The sequence below is a fragment of the Schistocerca cancellata genome, chromosome 9, assembly GCF_023864275.1.
Source record: "Schistocerca cancellata isolate TAMUIC-IGC-003103 chromosome 9, iqSchCanc2.1, whole genome shotgun sequence".
NCBI lineage: Eukaryota > Metazoa > Arthropoda > Insecta > Orthoptera > Acrididae > Schistocerca > Schistocerca cancellata.
In genome coordinates this window covers 384284523-384303878 of record NC_064634.1, presented here as the reverse complement: position 1 = coordinate 384303878, position 19356 = coordinate 384284523, and the positions used below count along the sequence as shown (strand labels likewise).

The 19356-nt window shown below is 44.5% G+C and overlaps 1 protein-coding gene and 1 non-coding gene across 2 annotated transcripts in view; one reads left to right on the top strand and one right to left on the bottom strand.

Moving 5' to 3' along the window:
- Positions 1–19356, bottom strand: part of LOC126101125 (uncharacterized) — a 149505-nt gene that overhangs the window by 13060 nt on the left and 117089 nt on the right. The window lies entirely within an intron of this gene.
- On the top strand, positions 19226–19300 carry Trnat-ugu (transfer RNA threonine (anticodon UGU)). Its single transcript has one exon. It is a non-coding gene; the product is annotated as a tRNA-Thr (tRNA).

The window sequence follows — 19356 nt, the reverse complement described above, 5'->3', positions numbered from 1 at the left end:
GCCGTACCTTTTTGTAACACCCTGTATATATTGAGAAGAGAGGCAGAAGAAAAATGTCGAACTGCAAGGGAGGGTCATCGACTATCTGCGAGAAGTGTAATGTTTATTTGTAGATAGAGAAGAAAAGAAAGTGTATTCTGGAATCCCACAAAGAATACGTCAAAAGTAACGAAATATTGTATATTTTCAAATGTCAGAAAAGTACATCTGTGATTAATTATTCGGAAGCCAACATTTAATTAATCTGTACCACTAAATTCTTCCAATCAGAAATATGTAAAGCTATAAAATATGTTATGTAAATATGACCAACATCTGCTTTTATCATAATATGTTTATTGTGAACATTAAGTAATTCCGTCCACAGAGGATTAAAAGAGATTTGGTTGAAACTGAGTCAAAAGCATTCCTAAAATCTTCTGAAACACTACATGCTTTAGTTCTCGACTTGGAAATGATCCACAGCTGCTGCTAAAGCCAGCTTATACCTCCAGTTCATTAACTTTCGTTTTATTTTCTAAACTGCTGGTGATAATTCTAATGAATGTTCGTTAAGGAGCAAAGTACAGAAACGTGTGTTGTCTGAAGCCCTTGCATGTTGCCGCTACCACGCACGTTTCAACATCAATCTACTTATCTATTCTCCAGTCACGCCATGCACTGTTTGAAATACAATATTCATGTTAAACAGCGTGACACATTATGAGTTATACAATGCCCGTCTTTATTATCTCGTGGTAACTATCATGCATTAAAACAATGAATAGAAACCACAGAGAGCGCACCAAGGATCTGATCTGGGTTAGTGTATAAGGGATTAAACTAATATTAATTTTGAAGATGGGGGAGCGGTGGAGAGAGCAAAGAACAATTTCGTAAAGAATAATACTCATATCTAGTGAAAGACTACGTTTAAAAAAATCTGTTATGGATCCGCCCATTAAAGAGTCGCGGTTCTATTCGCCAGTTAATTATCGGATAACCTGTTAGTGGGGCAGATGGGGATGCCAATTGGGAATAAATGGAAGGTGCTTTCCAGATCTGGCATTCGCCTTAGAAGCAAGGGTAAGCTTTCAAAAACCTTGGCTGGAAGTGGGGGATTGGAATATAAATTTTTATCTGGGACGTCATCCTTCGATGAGGACATTGTCCCAGCCAAAAATCAAAATGTTGTGTTGTGTATGTGCGAAGTGTGTGTACGTGAACATATGTGTACGTGTGTGTTACTGAATGGATCGCTCACTGAGGACGTTGTTCCAGCCAAAAATTAAAATATTGTGTGTATGAAAGGTGTGTAATGTGTGTGTGTGTGTGTGTGTGTGTGTGTGTGTGTGTGTGTATGCGTTTCTGAACGGAGTGAAGTGTTGGAGTGTTGTGTGATGACAGGCAATGGAATTTCTTTTATTATGTTTCTCAAGTCCTAGGAGTGGGGCGGGCTGTTCGAGAACCGGGCCACTGCAATGTCGCGGTTCCATTTAGCCACATATCAGACAAGCTGATTGTGTGGCAAATGGGAGATCCCAGTTCCGTCATACGCCCTACAACCAAGGAAAACTTCTCGAAAACGTTGGTTGGAACCGGGAGATTGGAACCATCTTAATTTATTACTGGGACAATGTTCTTCGATATGAACGTTGTCCCAGCCAAAAATTAAAATGCTGCGTATGCTCGCCAATGTGACTTCCGTTCGGTGTTGCGTCGGGCCGATACATCTCGATGGGTGACGAGGTATTCCTCTTTCACTATCGGTGAACCGTTGTAGCTGTGTTCTAAGAGAACAACATGTACCACTTTGGCACTGATATATTTTATGAAGAGTTAAAGTTAGTGATGCTGGTGAGTATAGTGAAGAACAAAATTCACCAAAGAATGAAATAAAAAAGTTATGAATACCGAACTAACTGGGAGGGAACGCACTCACGGATTGCACTTCTAAGGGATAATCGTCATAAAGCGCATTGTTCTTTCTGCAGGAAGGATTTCAGTATTGCACATGGTGACAACACGGACTGCCTTTAACATTCGAAAACGTTGGGTAAGTGGTATGTGTTACAGGCTTGTAGTCATTATTTATTTTATGTTATTCATTTCGTAATCTACGACATGCAGCTGTGACTGATTAGCTATTTTTATGTCTTGGTAGGTCACAAAGAGAGAGGAAGGGAAGTCAATCAGACAAACAAGATATCTAACTTATTCAGCGACACATCACAAAAAGATTTATGCAGCGCAACTGCAGGCTTTTGTGTATCACACTGTAAAACATAGCCTCAGTTACAACGTGGACTGCAACGTGAAACTAGATAAGGAAGTTTTCGTGAATTTTAAAAGAAAAAAAAAGAACAATGCAGTATGGTCGCACAAAGCTGAAAGTCTCATGCAAAATGTTTTGACAGCCAAAAGTGTGTCCGATTTTATTGAAATTTTGAAAGACTCATCTAAGTCGAGCTTATTTTTCTTTATTTCTTCTGATGCATCTAACCATAAAACAGGAAGATGTTCCCAGTAGTCTTACGGTATTTTAATCCAGATCTTGGCGTACAACATAAACTTTTAAACTTTATAAAACAAAGTGATGAAACAGCCGTAGGCATTCACAACTTGCTGATAACTCCCCTTGAGCCTCCCAGTTTACATGTTTCCAATAGTAGTGCGTACTGTGCGGATAATACAGACGTAAACTTTGGAAAACACATTTCAGTTATGAAACCGCTAAGCGATGGTAACAGAAATATTTTAAAGGTTCTGAAATCTGGTTTCGCAGGATAGAGCGGACCAAGTTGTGGAAAGGGGACATGGTCAATTACTGTTAGATATACAAGAACACACACAACTTTATTGCTCAAACCAATGCACAGTTTTCTCTTTAAAACAACAAAGATCAATTCAGGATTTAGAGTAACGGCTGAAGGCCTTACTTAAGCAAAATTACTATATCTTCTCGGCTAAGGCCGAAATACGAGGTGCATTCAAGTTCTAAGGCCTCCGATTTTTTTTCTCCGGACTGGAAAGAGATAGAAACATGCGCATTGTTTTAAAATCAGGCCGCGTTCATTGTCAATACGTCCCAGAGATGGCAGCACCGTACGGCAGATGGAATTTTACCACCAGCGGCGAGAATGAGAACTGTTTTAAATACTTAAAATGGCGACGTTTTCCTTACTTGAACAGCATGCAATCATTTGTTTTCTGAATTTGCGTGGTGTGAAACCAATTGAAATTCATCGACAGTTGTAGGAGACTTGTGGTGATGGAGTCATGGATGTGTCGAAAGTGCGTTCATGGGTGCGACAGTTTAATGAAGGCAGAACATCGTGTGACAATAAACCGAAACAACCTCGGGCTCGCACAAGCCGGTCTGACAACATGATCGAGAAATTGGAGAGAATTGTTTTGGGGGATCGCCGAATGACTGTTGAACAGATCGCCTCCAGAGTTGGCATTTCTGTGGGTTCTGTGCACACAATCCTGCATGATGACCTGAAAATGCGAAAAGTGTCATCCAGGTGGGTGCCACGAATGCTGACGGACGACCACATGGCTGCCCGTGTGGCATGTTGCCGAGCAGTGTTGACGCACAACGACAGCATGAATGGGACTTTCTTTTCATCGGTTGTGACAATGGATGAGACGTGGATGCCATTTTTCAATCCAGAAACAAAGCGCCAGTCAGCTCAATGGAAGCACACAGATTCACCACCACCAAAAAAATTTCAGGCAACCGCCAGTGCTGAAAAAATGATGGTGTCCATGTTCTGGGACAGCGAGGGCGTAATCCTTACCCATTGCGTTCCAAAGGGCACTACGGTAACAGGTGCATCCTACGAAAATGTTTTGAAGAACAAATTCCTTCCTGCACTGCAACAAAAACGTCCAGGAAGGGCTGCGCGTGTGCTGTTTCACCAAGACAACGCACCCGCACATCGAGCTAACGTTATGCAACAGTTTCTTCGTGATAACAACTTTGAAGTGATTCCTCATGCTCCCTACTCACCTGACCTGGCTCCTAGTGACTTTTGGCTTTTTCCAACAATGAAAGACACTCTCCGTGGCCGCACATTTACCAGCCGTGCTGCTATTGCCTCAGCGATTTTCCAGTGGTCAAAACAGACTCCTAAAGCAGCCTTCGCCGCTGCCATGGAATCATGGCGTCAGCGTTGTGAAAAACGTGTACGTCTGCAGGGCGATTACGTCGAGAAGTAACGCCAGTTTCATCGATTTCGGGTGAGTAGTTAATTAGAAAAAAAATCGGAGGCCTTAGAACTTGAATGCACCTCGTAATATTTCAGATCAGCTAAGGAAATTCTTTAAAAGCCAAGCATTTACAAATTCCGGCTAAAGTCCATATTAAGGAAAATTCAAGTTAGTTCTTCGGCTGAAAGCCCAATAAAATTTTTTTTTTTTTTTTTTACGTAGTAAAGGAGAGGCTTTAAAGATAAGCTTTTACACAGTACAACAAAAAAACATCTTATGAAAACTTGAAGTATCTTGTCAGTTGAAGGGCCAAACAATTACTCACAAATAATTAAATACAACCTTAAGATAAACATTTACAGAACACGGCTGAAGGCCGTTTCAAGAATTCAAGGCCGGCCGGTGTGGCCGTGCGGTTCTAGGCGCTTCAGTCTGGAACTGCGTGACCGCTACGGTCGCAGGTTCGATCCTGCCTCGGGCATGGATGTGTGTGATATCCTTAGGTTAGTTAGGTTTAAGTATTTCTAAGTTCTAGGGGACTGAGGACCACAGATGTTAAGTCCCATAGTGCTCAGAGCCATTTGAGCCAAGAATTCAAGATAATTAAAGAGAAACCATACAGACAAAGATTTACATATTAAAGCCACAGATTCTGAAACAAACGCGGCTGAAGGCCTAAATACAGAGCGACTAGAATTTTAAATGAAGCACGGCTGAAGGCCTAATATTAAAGTTTTTATGAAGTTGGCTGAAGGCCATATACTAAACATAAAACAGACAATATTAATACGCGGCTGAAGGCCTGACGCACTACCCACGACCAAATAAAAAGACACTCACAAACAACAAACAGTGGTGCTCAGAAGTGTTCCAAGGGTCGGCCTGGGGAGGAAACTCAAACAACAGGTTAGGTGAGACAGGCATCCAAGAGTAACACTAAATAATCGGAAGGCAGCACGATCTAGGGACGGCTCACGAACCAACCAACAACCAAATCAATTCCCTTCCACCAAACCAACGGCACGACAACCGAAAATATCAGCGAGGACTTAGAACTCAGTAGCACTACGTCTTGATAACTGGCACATTGGCTCGGACCCAACCATGCAGAGGTAACTTTTGCCAATTGGCCACAACATCTCTGCACAAGGTAGGAGCCGACCCACGTCCGGCAAGCCGGCCGATGTGGCCGAGCGGTTCTAGGCGCTTCAGTCTGGAATTGCGCGACCGCTACGGTCGCAGGTTCGAAACCTGCCTCGGGCATGGGTGTGTGTGATGTCCTCAGGTTCTTTAGGTTTAAGTCGTTCTAAGTTCTAGGGACTGATGACCTCAGCTATTAAGTCCCATAGTGCTCAGAGCCAGTTGAGCCATTTGCACGTCCGGCAAGATGATCCATTGACGAGGCCCAGAAATGGTAAAAGACCAAATACACATCGCCCAATGAGACGACCAACCGAACGACCAACCAGCGGTCGTTTCCGCTCCAATCTCATTCTGTCGGACAGTTCACATGTGTGGCCAGCGGCCGGCAAGTACTGGCTGTCCGCGCGTCATTGGCGCTCCGTCCTCGACTGCTGCTCCGTACCCGACTGACTTCCAGACACACGACGACCGCAAATACGGGTGCTCAAAAAGTCAGTATAAATTTGAAAACTGAATAAATCACGGAATAATGTAGACAGAGAGGTACAAATTGTCACACATGCTTGGAATGACATATGGTTTTATTAGAACCAAAAAAATACAAAAGTTCAAAAAATGTCAGACAGATGGCGCTTCATCTGATCAGAATAGCAGTAATTAGCATAACAAAGTAAGACAAAGCAAAGATGATGTTCTTTACAGGAAACGCTCAATATGTCCACCATCATTCCTCAACAATAACTGTAGTCGAGGAATGATGTCATGAATAGCACTGTAAAACATGTCCGGGGTTATGGTGAGGCATTGGCGTTGGATGCTGTCTTTCTGTATCCCTAGAGATGTCGGTCGATCACGATACACTTGCGACTTCAGGTAACACCAAAGCCAATAATCGCACGGACTGAGGTCTGGGGACTTGGGGACCTGAGCAGACGATCATCACCAAACGACGCGCGCAAGAGATCTTTCACACGTCTAGCAATATGGGGTGGAGCGCCGTCCTGGATAAACATCGTACGTTCCAGCAGGTGTTCATCAGCCAGGCTGGGGATGATGCGATTCTGTACCATATTGGCGTATCTCTCACCCGTCACGGTAGCAGTTACAAAACCAGAATCACGCATTTCCTCGAAGAAAAAAGGCCCGATAACGGTAGATGTGGTAAATCCAACCCATACCGTGACTTTCTAGTCGTGCAGTGGAGTTTCCACGACAGTTCTAGCATTTTCGGTAGCCCAAATTCTGCAGTTGTGGGCGTTGACAGACCCTCGGAGCGTGAAATGAGCTTCGTCGGTCCACAACACCTTACTGAACCAATCGTCATCTTCCACCATATTTTGAAACGCCCACACTGCAAATCCCCTCCGCTTCACTAAATCGCCAGGTAACACTTCATGATGCCGATGGATTCTGTACGGATAGCATTGGAGGGCACGCCTAATTGCCAACCAAACAGTAGTGTATGGAATGCCGGTGCGACGTGCGACTACACGAGCGCTGACTTCCCCCGTGCATAGACGAACCCGCTACAGTCTCCATTTCTTCCTGAACTGTCTCAGCAGCATTACGCCTTGTGCTCGGTCGGCCACTACGGGGTCTATCGTCTAAACAACCCGTGGCTTCGAACTTCGAAATCATACTCGCCACTGCTGCATTTGTCAACGGACCTTTACCCGTTCGAATCCCCTTCCTATGGCGATAGGATCGTAGCGCTGAACTAGCACATTCCCCATTCTGATAATACAACTTCACTAAAAGCGCCTTTTCAGGTTACGTTAACATGCTGCGACTGCTGGCGCATCTGATTCTCTTTCTCATTACAGCTCCTTTTATACACGATTGTCATGCGCAGTCACTGACGTTTTGCTGTCCAGCGCCATCTGTCGAAGATTTTGTGAACCGTTTTTTTTTTTTTTGTTCTAATAAAACCCCATGTCATTCCAAGCATGTGTATTCTCTAGGGCTGCATCAGCGCATCAGGGATTCCATGCGACGGAGGGTGGATGCATGTATCCTCGCTAATGGAGGACATTTTGAACATTTCCTGTAACAAAGTGTTTGAAGTCACGCTGGTACGTTCTGTTGCTGTGTGTTTCCGTCCCGTGATTAATGTGATTTGAAGAGAAGTAATAAAATGAGCTCTAACATGGAAAGTAAGCGTTTCCGGATACATGTCCACATAACATATTTTCTTTCTTTGTGTGTGCGGAATGTTTCCTGAAAGTTTGGCCGTACCTTTTCGTAACACCCTGTATAACCAGTTTTCTTTCGAATTGAAAAATTCGTAGCGTTTAAAGAAAACGATCACAATCTTTTTCATTCATGTCTACCATAATAATACTTTATCCATGTATATCTCAGAATTATAAAAGTTCACAACTCTATCTACATTATTCCGTGGTTTATTAAGTTTTCAAATTTATACTGACTTTTTGATCACCCGGTACTATCGGTCGCTCCAGAGATAGTATGACAGTGCGCTTATCGATAAGCGCTGCTGCTGCCACTCCCGGATAGGTAAGGCAGGAAGTTAGTGACGCCAGTAAATGGAATAAGAACACGAGGCGGCCGTTCGGTAAGAGAAGATGACAAACAATAAACGGAATGAACACGAGCCGCGCACGGCTTAGGTTCATTGTTCGAATCGTGTTTTACATAATACGGTAAAATGTGCATGTGATACTTAAAACGCTGGTGCTGCATATCTGAAGGCGCCCATCTAAGCCAATGCTTCGCCAGTGGAACTGCTACTGAGAAGCACCTCTGAGTGGCTCCATGTGAACGCAGCCTTACCCCTTATCTGAAGTCTTTATCAAGGAGGACCTTCTGAACCATTGTAATAATTTAGGTGCAATACTTCGAGAACGCGAAAATAGCGACATTCAGCGTTCGAATTCTGTGAGGAACTCCACCTTTTGTGCTCGGCTAGCAGCGCCCTCAAGTGGCGTTGTGTGAAGGCCCTGAAGCAATGTTTCGCCACCAGTGACCCAGTGGCGCTTCCACACCGCCGGAGCCGGTACTGAGCCACTGAGCGCCACAGAAGTGCAGTAGTGCTGCACATCTGAAGGCGCCCATATAAACCAGTGCCTCAGCAGCATAAGGGCGATCGAGAGTGCATCTCAGTGGCTCCGTGTGAACAGGTTTTTACTGGCGAGCATTCAGCTTCCCTCCAGCAGCTACCAAATCAGTCCTCTGTCGCACCCAACAATCCACCATTTCATGGTTCCAGAAGCTAGACAGGTGTGGTCCTCGAGAAATGCTGCTTCCTGTGATCCTTCAGCAAGTTTTCTACAGACACATAGGTGTCGAAATGACCGCCACAAACAGAAAATGAAAATGGGCGTATGACATTGATGGTCGGGGCTTACCAGCTGGAGAAGTTCGGCTGTCAAGTTTCAAGTGTTTTTAGGTGACGCTATATTGGGCACGTCGCATGTCGGTGAGTATGAACTGATGATGAGGGCCGGCCGGAGTGGCCGAGCGGTTCTAGGCGCTACAGCCTGGAACCGCGCGACCGCTACTGTCGCAGGTTCCAATCCTGCCTCGAGCATGGATGTGTGTGATGTCCTTAGGTTAGTTAGGTTTAACTAGTTCTGAGTTATAGGGGACATGCAGTGAAGTCCCATAGTGCTCAGAGCCATTTCAACCATTTTTTGATGATGAGAACTGAGCCAGATCGCAGGTCGATCATCAGCGATCGGCTTGTTATCTTTGGCGCGTCCCCGGGCATGAGCAACTTTGCGTTTTCGGCTTGGGCGCGCGGGACGGCGAGAGGCAGTCGGTTTGGTGAGACTAGCGGAGTGGTGGCTCGGTCGTAAGCACATGTGTGATGCCTGTTACGCTGGGGCTGGTTGCTAATCGTGAAACTCCTGCGGCGGTTACTGGTTGCCTGGAAGGCATTTAATATAAACTGTGCCAAGCCTCGCAGTGAGAGGGGAGTCCGGAGTTGGTGTTGGCCTAGATGTTTGTACAAATTGAGGTGCGTGTATGAGTAGCACGGCGTGGGCCTGTTGCTTGCTTCGTTCTTCTTGCAGCCACCGCAAGCGGATCTTCGACCGGAATATCTACAGTTTGTGGTGAGCATAGAGTGAACAGGTTCTCGTAGGATGTGCTCCCAGCCTGACTCTGCGTTATTTGTGGGTGCCGACCCCTTGTCTGTAACTGCTTCCGGGTGTCCGGTAAGATTTCACAGCGAAACTGTGTTTCTGTGGCAATCTGTGTTTATGGCTCAGCCTCCGCCTAGAAAGGGGAAAGAATAAGCGCCTGTTTCTTTGGGACACTGCAGTTCAAACAGAAGTGGCGTAATGTTAATTGTATGCAAAGTGTATTTTATGTCTTGCAGTTTTCTTGGGCACGCAGCTGTGTTATTGAACTCATTTTGAAGTGTTCTGTAGGGTGAATGACTGCTCCCCACTTGAGTGTATTCTTTTGAGTATTATTGTAAGGTTTTTTGGATATTTTTCAGTGGGGGTGTATTGATTCAATTTTGTTTTTCTCTTTCTTTGAACTGCGGAGAATTGTTTAGTTTATCTGGTTATTGGCTTAACTCGCGCTTCACGCACTAAATCAGCTGATATTGAAATTGTTTTTTTTTAATTCCTGTTTAATGTCAGACATATTCAAATGTAACTTCATTTATGTTATTTGAAATAAATGTGTTGGATTGACCTTAATGAATTATGTGCAATCGAAGTAAGGGACCCAGTCCTTCATTAGTGCTTAACAGCGGCGTGTGGTTCGGGTTGTGAGCCCCGTTCTCGGATGATGAGGACAACACAACACCCAGTCCTCTAGCGGGGGAAGTCGCCAACCCAGCCAGGAATTGAACCTGCTGCTTGGCAGACAGATGCACTAACCACTCAGCTAGGGGGATGGATTCAACAGACAGAAGCGAGATTCAACGCTGAGCACAACACAATGTCACCAAATGTCCCAGTTGACTCCACACAATGCAAGTCTCTACTGTCTGTGTTAAAATGTTACCAATAAAGCATGGCAACCAAGATCTCAATTCAGTTTCCAGTAATCCATTCCCCACTCTGTGTGGTGACAGTCTATCCATAAATGTGGCCTGGATTTCAGCTGTTGTTGTCCTACTATTCGTCAGAACCAGTCGGCTAATCTTACAATCTTCTCGTGTTGTAATCGTCCTGGAAGGATCCACACTTCCATGCTTGTTCCTCATGCCCTTCTGCAGTCACTACACAGCAGACAACTGTCGATGTTCTTTGTCGGCATGATACTGCCGCGTCCTTCAGGCCAGTGATTCGACCTTTCTCAGATTACGAAAGATGGCAATACCCTGCACATTCACAGCGTCTTCTCTATTACGATCTCAACCTGAAAACGTGAGGTAACTTTTAGATAAACCCAACAGCATGTATTTACACAATTCTTCATTTATAGGAATAGCTTAATCGGTACTAAAGATAGGCTCCCATAACGATGATATTTTACTAACATGTGTCACAGCTATAGAATGCTAAAGAATCAGCTTGGTAGTTGATGTCAAAGAGGGCGGAGGTGCGGGCAGAGATCGGGGGCACTCTCCTACCCGTGGGGTGCGAAACTGTCCATAAAAGGGGGAAAATTCGGCAGCGATTAACGGCATGAGAATGAATAAGGCAATGGCAACCACTGCATTAAGGATACATAATGTGTATCCACGGGACATGTGGCAAGTAATCGAAAAATGTGTCTTGATGATCTCTCCGTTGGCAAAAGATTCTGGACGAGTCGCCCATTCGGATCTTAACTAGGGGACTGCCAAGCGGTAGCTGTTCATGAGAAAAAAAGTCTGAATAATGAACGGAAAGATGGCGTCCCACGAGTTGAGTGAAACGTTGAACTTGTTAGGGAAGATAGAAAATCTAGAAAGGGAAATGCTAAGGCTCAGTCTAGGTATAATAGGGGTCAGTGAAGGAAAATAGAAAGATGACAAGAATTTATTGTCAGATGAGTATACAGTAACATCAACAGCAGCAGAAAATGGTATAACACGTGTGGGGTTAGTCATGTATAGGAAAGCAGAGCAGAGAGTGAGTTACCGAGAACAGTTCACTGATATGGTTGTTCTCATCAAACCAAACCCGACAACCATACTTTAGGTATACAATACGAGGTCGCAAGCCAAAGATGGAGAGATGGAGGAAGTATATGAGGATACTGAATGGGTAATTCAGCACGTAAAGGGAGATGAAAGACTATTAGTTACGGGTGATTGCAATGCGGTCGTGGGCAGGGAGTAGAAGAAAGGGTTATGGGAGAATACGGGCTTGATAGCAGGAATGAGAGAGGAGAATAATTCAGTTCTGATATAAATTTCAGCTAGTAATAGCGACTACTTTATTCAAGAATCACAAGAGGAGGAGGTATACTTGGAAAAGGCTGGAAGATACCGAAGATTTCAGTTAGATTCCATTATGACCAGGCAGAGATTCTGAAATCAGGTATTGGATAGTAAGGCGTACCCAGGAGCAGATATAGACACAGGTCACAATTCAATAATGGTGAATGGTAGGTTGAAGTTTAAGAGAGTAGTCAGGAAGAATCAATGCGCAAAGAAGTGGGATGCACAAAATATTAAGGGATGAAGAGATAAATTTGAAGTTCCCAGAATGAGATTTTCAGTCTGCAGCGGAGTGTGCGCTGATATGAAACTTCCTGGCAGATTAAAACTGTGTGCCGGACCGAGACTTGAACTCGGGACCTTTGCCTTTCGCGGGCAAGCGCTCTACCACTCAGGTCCAGAGTTCGAGTCTTGGTCCGGCACACAGTTTTAATCTGCCAGGAAGTTTCAATACATCAGTAGTCCGTTCAGCTGAAGAGCAATGGACATCTCTAAAAAGGACAATTTCAGAAGTTGGAGAAAAAAACGTAAGTACAAAGAAGATAACTACGAAGAAACCATGGATAAAAGAAGAAATACTTCATTTTATCGACGAAAGAAGGAAGTCCAAAAATGTTCAGCTAAATTCAGGTGTACAGAAATACAATTTATTTAGAAATGAAGCAGATAGGAAGTGAAGGGAAGCTAAGGTGAAATGGCTGTATGAGAAATGTGAAGATATCGAAAAAGAAACGATTGTCGGAAGGCCTGACTCAGCATACAGAATAGCCAAAACAACCTTCGATGAAATTAAATGGTTACATTAGGAGTACAATGGGAGTTCCTCTTTTAAAAGGAAAGGAGACAGCGGATAAGTGGAAAGAGTCTATTGAAGGCTTATATAAGGGGGAGAACTTGTATGATGACGTGATAGAAGAAGGAAGAGTAGTCAATGGTGAAGTGATAGGGGATGGAGTATTAGAATCAGAATTTAAAAGAGGCTTGCAAGACAAAAGATCAGATTAGGCAGAAGGGAGAGAAAACATTCTATCGCAATTTCTAAGATCATTGGGGAGGGGGGGGGGGGAAGATAATTAAACTATTAACATTCGTGTGTAGAATGTATGAGACTAGCGCTACACCATTAGACTTTCGGAAAAACATCACCCACACAATTCCGAAGGCTGCAAGAGCTGACGAGTACGAGAATTATCGTACAATCAGCTTAACGTTTCAGGTATCCAAGTTGCTGACAAGAATAATATACAGAAGAATGGAAAAGCGTTGGACAATGTCAGATAGCGCAAGATTCCAACATGGTTTTCTCCATCGATTCTTTTCTTCTCTTTCAGATTTTTAATTTTTATTGTCAGCCTTACGCCCCTGATACACAAATATAAATATAATTCATGGATCTTTCAAACAGGTTCCTAGCTCGACGTTTACGTTATATTTGATCACATGACCATATATATTTTAATTCGTTAAATCAAAAAGATGTTATCCACATGAATATTAATTACACAAAAAATGATCCTTACATACATTGATCCAGAAGATAATGATCACCTGTTTAATGGCTTGTCGTTCCAACTTTGAGACGCAATTCTGCGTTGCACGGTTTCGAAAAGTTTAGGCACGTTTCCTGAGGTATGTGGCGGTAGAGTTTAAACCAGAGGGCCGGCCGCGGTGGCCGTGCGGTTCTGGCGCTGCAGTCCGGAACCGCGAGGCTGCTACGGTCGCAGGTTCGAATCCTGCCTCGGGCATGGGTGTGTGTGATGTCCTTAGGTTAGTTAGGTTTAAGTAGTTCTAAGTTCTAGGGGACTTATGACCTAAGATGTTGAGTCCCATAGTGCTCAGAGCCATTTGAACCATTTTTTAAACCAGAGGTCTTGCAGTTTCCTTAAATTACGGGCTGGTAGTTTTTTGACTCTGAGGTAGCTGTTGATAGGATCCGAGATGTGTTCCATCAGAATCAGCCAAGATAAAAACGTGAGTTCGGTGTCCTCCTCAAACGACTGCAGCAAGACTCTGGCTTGTGACACGGTCATTTGTGCTGTGAGAAGACGCCATCGACGTCATGGAAGACTGAGCCGTGACGGCTCGAGTCTGATCTTTGACTCGTTTATTTGTCTGATTTACTGACCTTCGATTACTAACACAGGTCCCATGAAGGCCCAGGTGAATGTTCTCGATACCATAATACTACCCCCACCAGACCAAGTACGTGTTGCGGTGCATGTTAAGAGCAGCCGTTCGGAGGATGACGGCGTGTCCGGACACGATCATCGGCGTAGTGTAGCAAGAAATGTGATTCAACTGACAAAGCAACACGTTTCCGTTAATAAACAGTCCAGTCTTGACATTCCCATGGCCACTGCAATTGTTATTTACTCGTACAATACCGTTATGAGAAACTGTGTGGATCGTCTGCTGCAGAGCCCAATATTCAACAACGTGTGTCGAACGATGTGTTGCGAAATACCTGTGCCGGCACCTCCATTGAACTCCGTCATCAGGTCTAAAACAGATCGCTGCCTTTCCTGTTTTACATGGCGGTCATGCCACCAACTTCTGTGATGAGGCGTCTAATACCTTATGGCCTAGTCGTCGTTTCGCTGTCCTTCAACCACTTTCTATAGATACTCGTCATAATAGCACGCGAGCAGCAGACAAGCTTCGCCATTTTCGCCATGCGTGTTCTCTGGCGCTGTATCGTAGCAGTCTACGCTTTATCGAAGTCGCTTATTTCAGTGATTTTCCCTTTTTGCGGTTCCTATCGTCGTTATAACGGCTCCCTTATTTGTGTCTTTTGCGCTTGTACAGGGAATTAGTGGTGGAAGTGCAGATATTGTGATCATTGGTACCTTAATACATGGTAACAATTATTGAACAATATGAAGAATACGTAAATTAGTTACGAACCACGGCGTGCACACGCTTTATTCAACATGTAGACATCACTAGAGAATTCGAATTTAGGTTATGATATGCTCGATATGTCTGCCATCATAAGCGATGATGTGGCGCAGACGAATAGCGAAATTCTGCATGAACCGGAACATCGATGCTGTCGACGACCTCCTGAATGACTGTTTTCAGCTCAGAAATGGTTTTCGGGTTATTGCTGTACACTTTGTCTTTAATATAATATCACAAAAAGGAGTCGCATATGTTCAGATCCGCAGAATATGACGGCCAGTCGAGGACCATGACAGTAGCCTTTGGATACCACAGAGGCAGAATACGATCTCCGAAGTGCTCCCCCAGGACATCAAACACTTTCCTGCTTCGATGCCTCCTTCTTGCATGAACCCCACTTTGTCGAAATCAGGGTCGCTTCGGATAGTGGGGATGAAATCATCTTCCAAAACGTTCACGTAGCGTTCGGTAATCACCGTCCCATCAAGAAATATCACACCGGTTATTCCGTGACTAGACACTGGACACCACACAGTCACCCGTTGAGGGTGAAGAGACGTCTCGCCGTCCGGTGTGGCCGAGCGGTTCTAGGCGCTTCAGTCTGGAACTGCGCGACCGCTACAGACGCAGGTTCGAATCTTGCCTCGGCCATGGATGTGTGTGGTGTCCTTCGGTTAGTTAGGTTTAAGTAGTTCTAAGTTCTAAGGGACTGATGACCTCAGATGTTAAGTCCCATAGTGCCCAGTGCCATTTGAACCATTTTTTAAGACGTCTCGATCGCGAAATGCGGATTCTCAGTCCTCGCAAATGCGCAAATTTTGCTTAGTGACGAAACTATCTAAATGAAAGCGGGTTCCGAACGGTCTAAGGCGCTGCAGTCAAGGACTATACGGCTGGTTCTGGCGGAGGTTCGAGTCCTCCTTGGGCATGGGTATGTGTGTTTGTCCTTAGGATAATTTAGGTTAAGCAGTGTGTAAGCTTGGGGACTGATGACCTTAGCAGTTAAGTCCCATAAGATTTCACACACACACATTTTTTTATTTTTTTTATTTTTATTTTATTTTATTATTTTTTTTTTTTTTTGCAAACCGGTTTCATCGCTAAACCAAACCATATTCACATCAAAATCCGGTTCGTCAATTCTGGGAACAGTAGTGTTGGTGAAACACAACATGTGTTCCATGGCCCTGGGGCTTAATGGCTTATGGGTTTGAATTTTGTATGGGAAGAGATGTAGGTCTTAGGCAACAATTTGAAGCGGTGTCTTCCGGCTGATTCCCACCTGTTGTGCAGCTCGTCTGATCTGTTTCCTAGGGCTGGTTTGAAACACAGCGCGTGTCTTCTCCATCGTTTTCAGGCGTTTTCATCCTTTTCGGACGACCAACATTGCAACACTGTCATCACGAACGCTACCCGTTCTCTCAAACCTGTGAATGAAATTCGTGTATGTATGCGTGTGTATGTTAGCACACTCCGGTTGTCTTCAGCCGGAACTTGGTCGCAAACTTCCTTTGAGCCGCACATGGGCTGTTATTGCTCGAATAGTAGGCCTTCACGAGCGCTATACGCTCAGGCACGCTGTACCGTGATATTTTCATGTGCAAATGACCGACAACAACAAGGCCCATGTGCATGCACATACTAATACCCACCATGCAGTTTGAAAGTCCTAATGCAAACCGGTTCAAAAGTTATGACGATTTAATTTCATATAGTTCTATAATTGTCAGTGTGTTAGTTGTTTTCTCTCTGTGTCTAATGGTCTTTCCACAAACCCCTCACATAATTTACTGCCTGATACAGTATTTTCTGTATGATTATAGCTGCAGCATTAAGAGGACTGCGCCTGCCAGTAAAGACCAGATGTTCTGCGTCCACACATCCACACTTCGCCAATCGATCTGATTCCCAGGGGAAAATAAGCGACAGTGGCATGCTCTTGTCACATGTACTTCGAGGTATTGACCAACCTACTATTCGTAACAGCCGTAATAATTAGTGTACAAATGAAGTAAATACTGATCTAATGTTGTAGAGTACATTGCCCTCAGTCACTAATAGAAATATCATTACTTAAACACCTCAGACCCTGTATAATTTCCTCACGTCCTTACATGCCTAAAGCCACCAAGTCGCGTCAATTGTCGCAGAGGGCAGTGATCACTATGTTGTGGCTTCTCTGCATATTACGGTTCGTCTCAAAAAGTAATAATATACCATGTTTAGACCCTAAATAAAATGTAAATGTCATGTGACTAGGGCCTCCCGTCGGGTATATAGACCTACATCTCTAACGTCGATCAGTTGTAGAATTTTGGAACACGTATTGTGTTCGAGTATAATGACTTTTCTGGAGACTAGAAATCTACTCTGTAGGAATCAGCATGGGTTTCGAAAAAGACGGTCATGTGAAACCCAGCTCGCGCTATTCGTCCACGAGACTCAGAGGGCCATAGACACGGGTTCACAGGTAGATGCCGTGTTTCTTGACTTCCGCAAGGCGTTCGATACAGTTCCCCACAGTCGTTTATTGAACAAAGTAAGAGCATATGGACTATCAGACCAATTGTGTGATTGGATTGAGGAGTTCCTAGATAACAGGACGCAGCATGTTATTCTCAATGGAGAGAAGTCTTCCGAAGTAAGAGTAATTTCAGGTGTGCCGCAGGGGAGTGTCACAGGACCGTTGCTATTCACAATATACATAAATGACCTGGTGGATGACATCGGAAGTTCACTGAGGCTTTTTGCAGATGATGCTGTGGTGTATCGAGAGGTTGTAACAATAGAAAATTGTACTGAAACGCAGGAGGATCTGCAGCGAATTGACGCATGGTGCAGGGAATGGCAACTGAATATCAATGTAGACAAGTGTAATGTGCTGCGAATACACAGAAAGATAGATCCTTTATCATTTAGCTACAAAATAGCAGGTCAGCAACTGGAAGCAGTTAATACCATAAATTATCTGCGAGTACGCATTAGGAGTGATTTAAAATGGAATGATCATATAATGTTGATTGTCGGTAAAGCAGATGCCAGACTGAGATTCATTGGAAGAATCCTAAGGAAATGCAATCCGAAAACAAAGGAAGTAGGTTACAGTACGCTTGTTCGCCCACTGCTTGAATACTGCTCAGCAGTGTGGGATCCGTACCAGATAGGGTTGATACAAGACATAGAGAAGATCCAACGGAGAGCAGCACGCTTCGTTACAGGATCATTTAGTAATCGCGAAAGCGTTACGGAGATGATAGATAAACTCCAGTGGAAGACTCTGCAGGAGAGACGCTCAGTAGCTCGGTACGGGCTTTTGTCAAAGTTTCGAGAACATACCTTCACCGAAGAGTCAAGCAGTATATTGCTCCCTCCTACGTATATCTCGCGAAGACCATGAGGATAAAATCAGAGAGATTAGAGCCCACACAGAGGCATACCGACAATCCTTCTTTCCACGAACAATACGAGACTGGAATAGAAGGGAGAACCGATAGAGGTACTGAAGGTACCCTCCGCCACACACCGTCAGGTGGCTTGCGGAGTATGGATGTAGATGTAGATGTAGACCGTTCGCCGGGAGCAAGTCTTTCGATTTGACTCCACTTCGGCGACTTGCGCGTCGATGCGGATTAAATGATGATCATTAGGACAACACAACACCCAGTCCCTGAGCGCAGAAAATCTCCGACCCAGCTGGGATTCGAATCCGGGCCCTTAGGATTGACATTCTGTCCCGCTGACCACTCAGTTACCGGGGGCGGACAAGTTTAGACCCTTGAAAGAATAAAATTTTACGACACACTCGATGGGACTATACTTCATGATGTTTGGAAAACGTGATCTACGTTGTTCTCATCAGTGGAATGTGAAAACCAAAGCACTATGATATTCGGCGGAAGGAAACGAATAAACTGACATACCTGAATGGATTAAACATTACAGAACCAAAACGTTTCGTAAATTCATTCATTCATTCACTCATTGGTCGTGTTTTGTAGATCCATGTGGAAAGAGAGCCTTCAGGGACGTGGAACGACTCAAGGTATACATTAACAAAACAAAAGCTCATAATAGAAACTTAACAATAGACTGTCTCTGATTCAATTACAATTAAATCAATACCATTAGCTGCTGACAGGCGTTGATATACGTCAACGGGGACAGTTGAAAATGTGTGCCCCGACTGGGACTCGAACCCGGGATATACTGCTTACATGGTAGACGCTCTAGCCATCTGAGCCACCGAGGGCACAGAGGATCGTGCGCTGCAGGGACTTACCGCCGGCACGCTCCCCGTGAGACCCCCATACTCAACTTACAATCCACACACTACATTCGTAGTGCCCCTGCCATTATAACCATTACTCGCACGGCCACCAATGGCATCTGTTCTTTCGGACAACTCCGAAAGACAGATGCCATCTTCATATCGTTAAAAGCTAACCGGCTGATGATCTTCTTCAGTGAGGATGCACTCGAATTGCCTGAACTCTTACGGGACTCGGTGGATTGTCTGCCGCGAGTAATGGGTATAATGGCAGGGGCGATACGAATGTAGTGTACGGAGTATAAGTTGAGAATGTGGGTCTCACGAGGAGCGTGACGGCGATAAGTCCCCCCAGTCGCACTATCCTCTGTGCCCTCGGTGGCTCAGATGGATAGAGCGTCTGCCCTGTAAGCAGGAGATCCCGGGTTCGAGTCCCGGTCGGGACACACATTTCCAAGTGCCCCCGTTGATGTCCGAAAGAACAGATGCCATCTTCGTATCT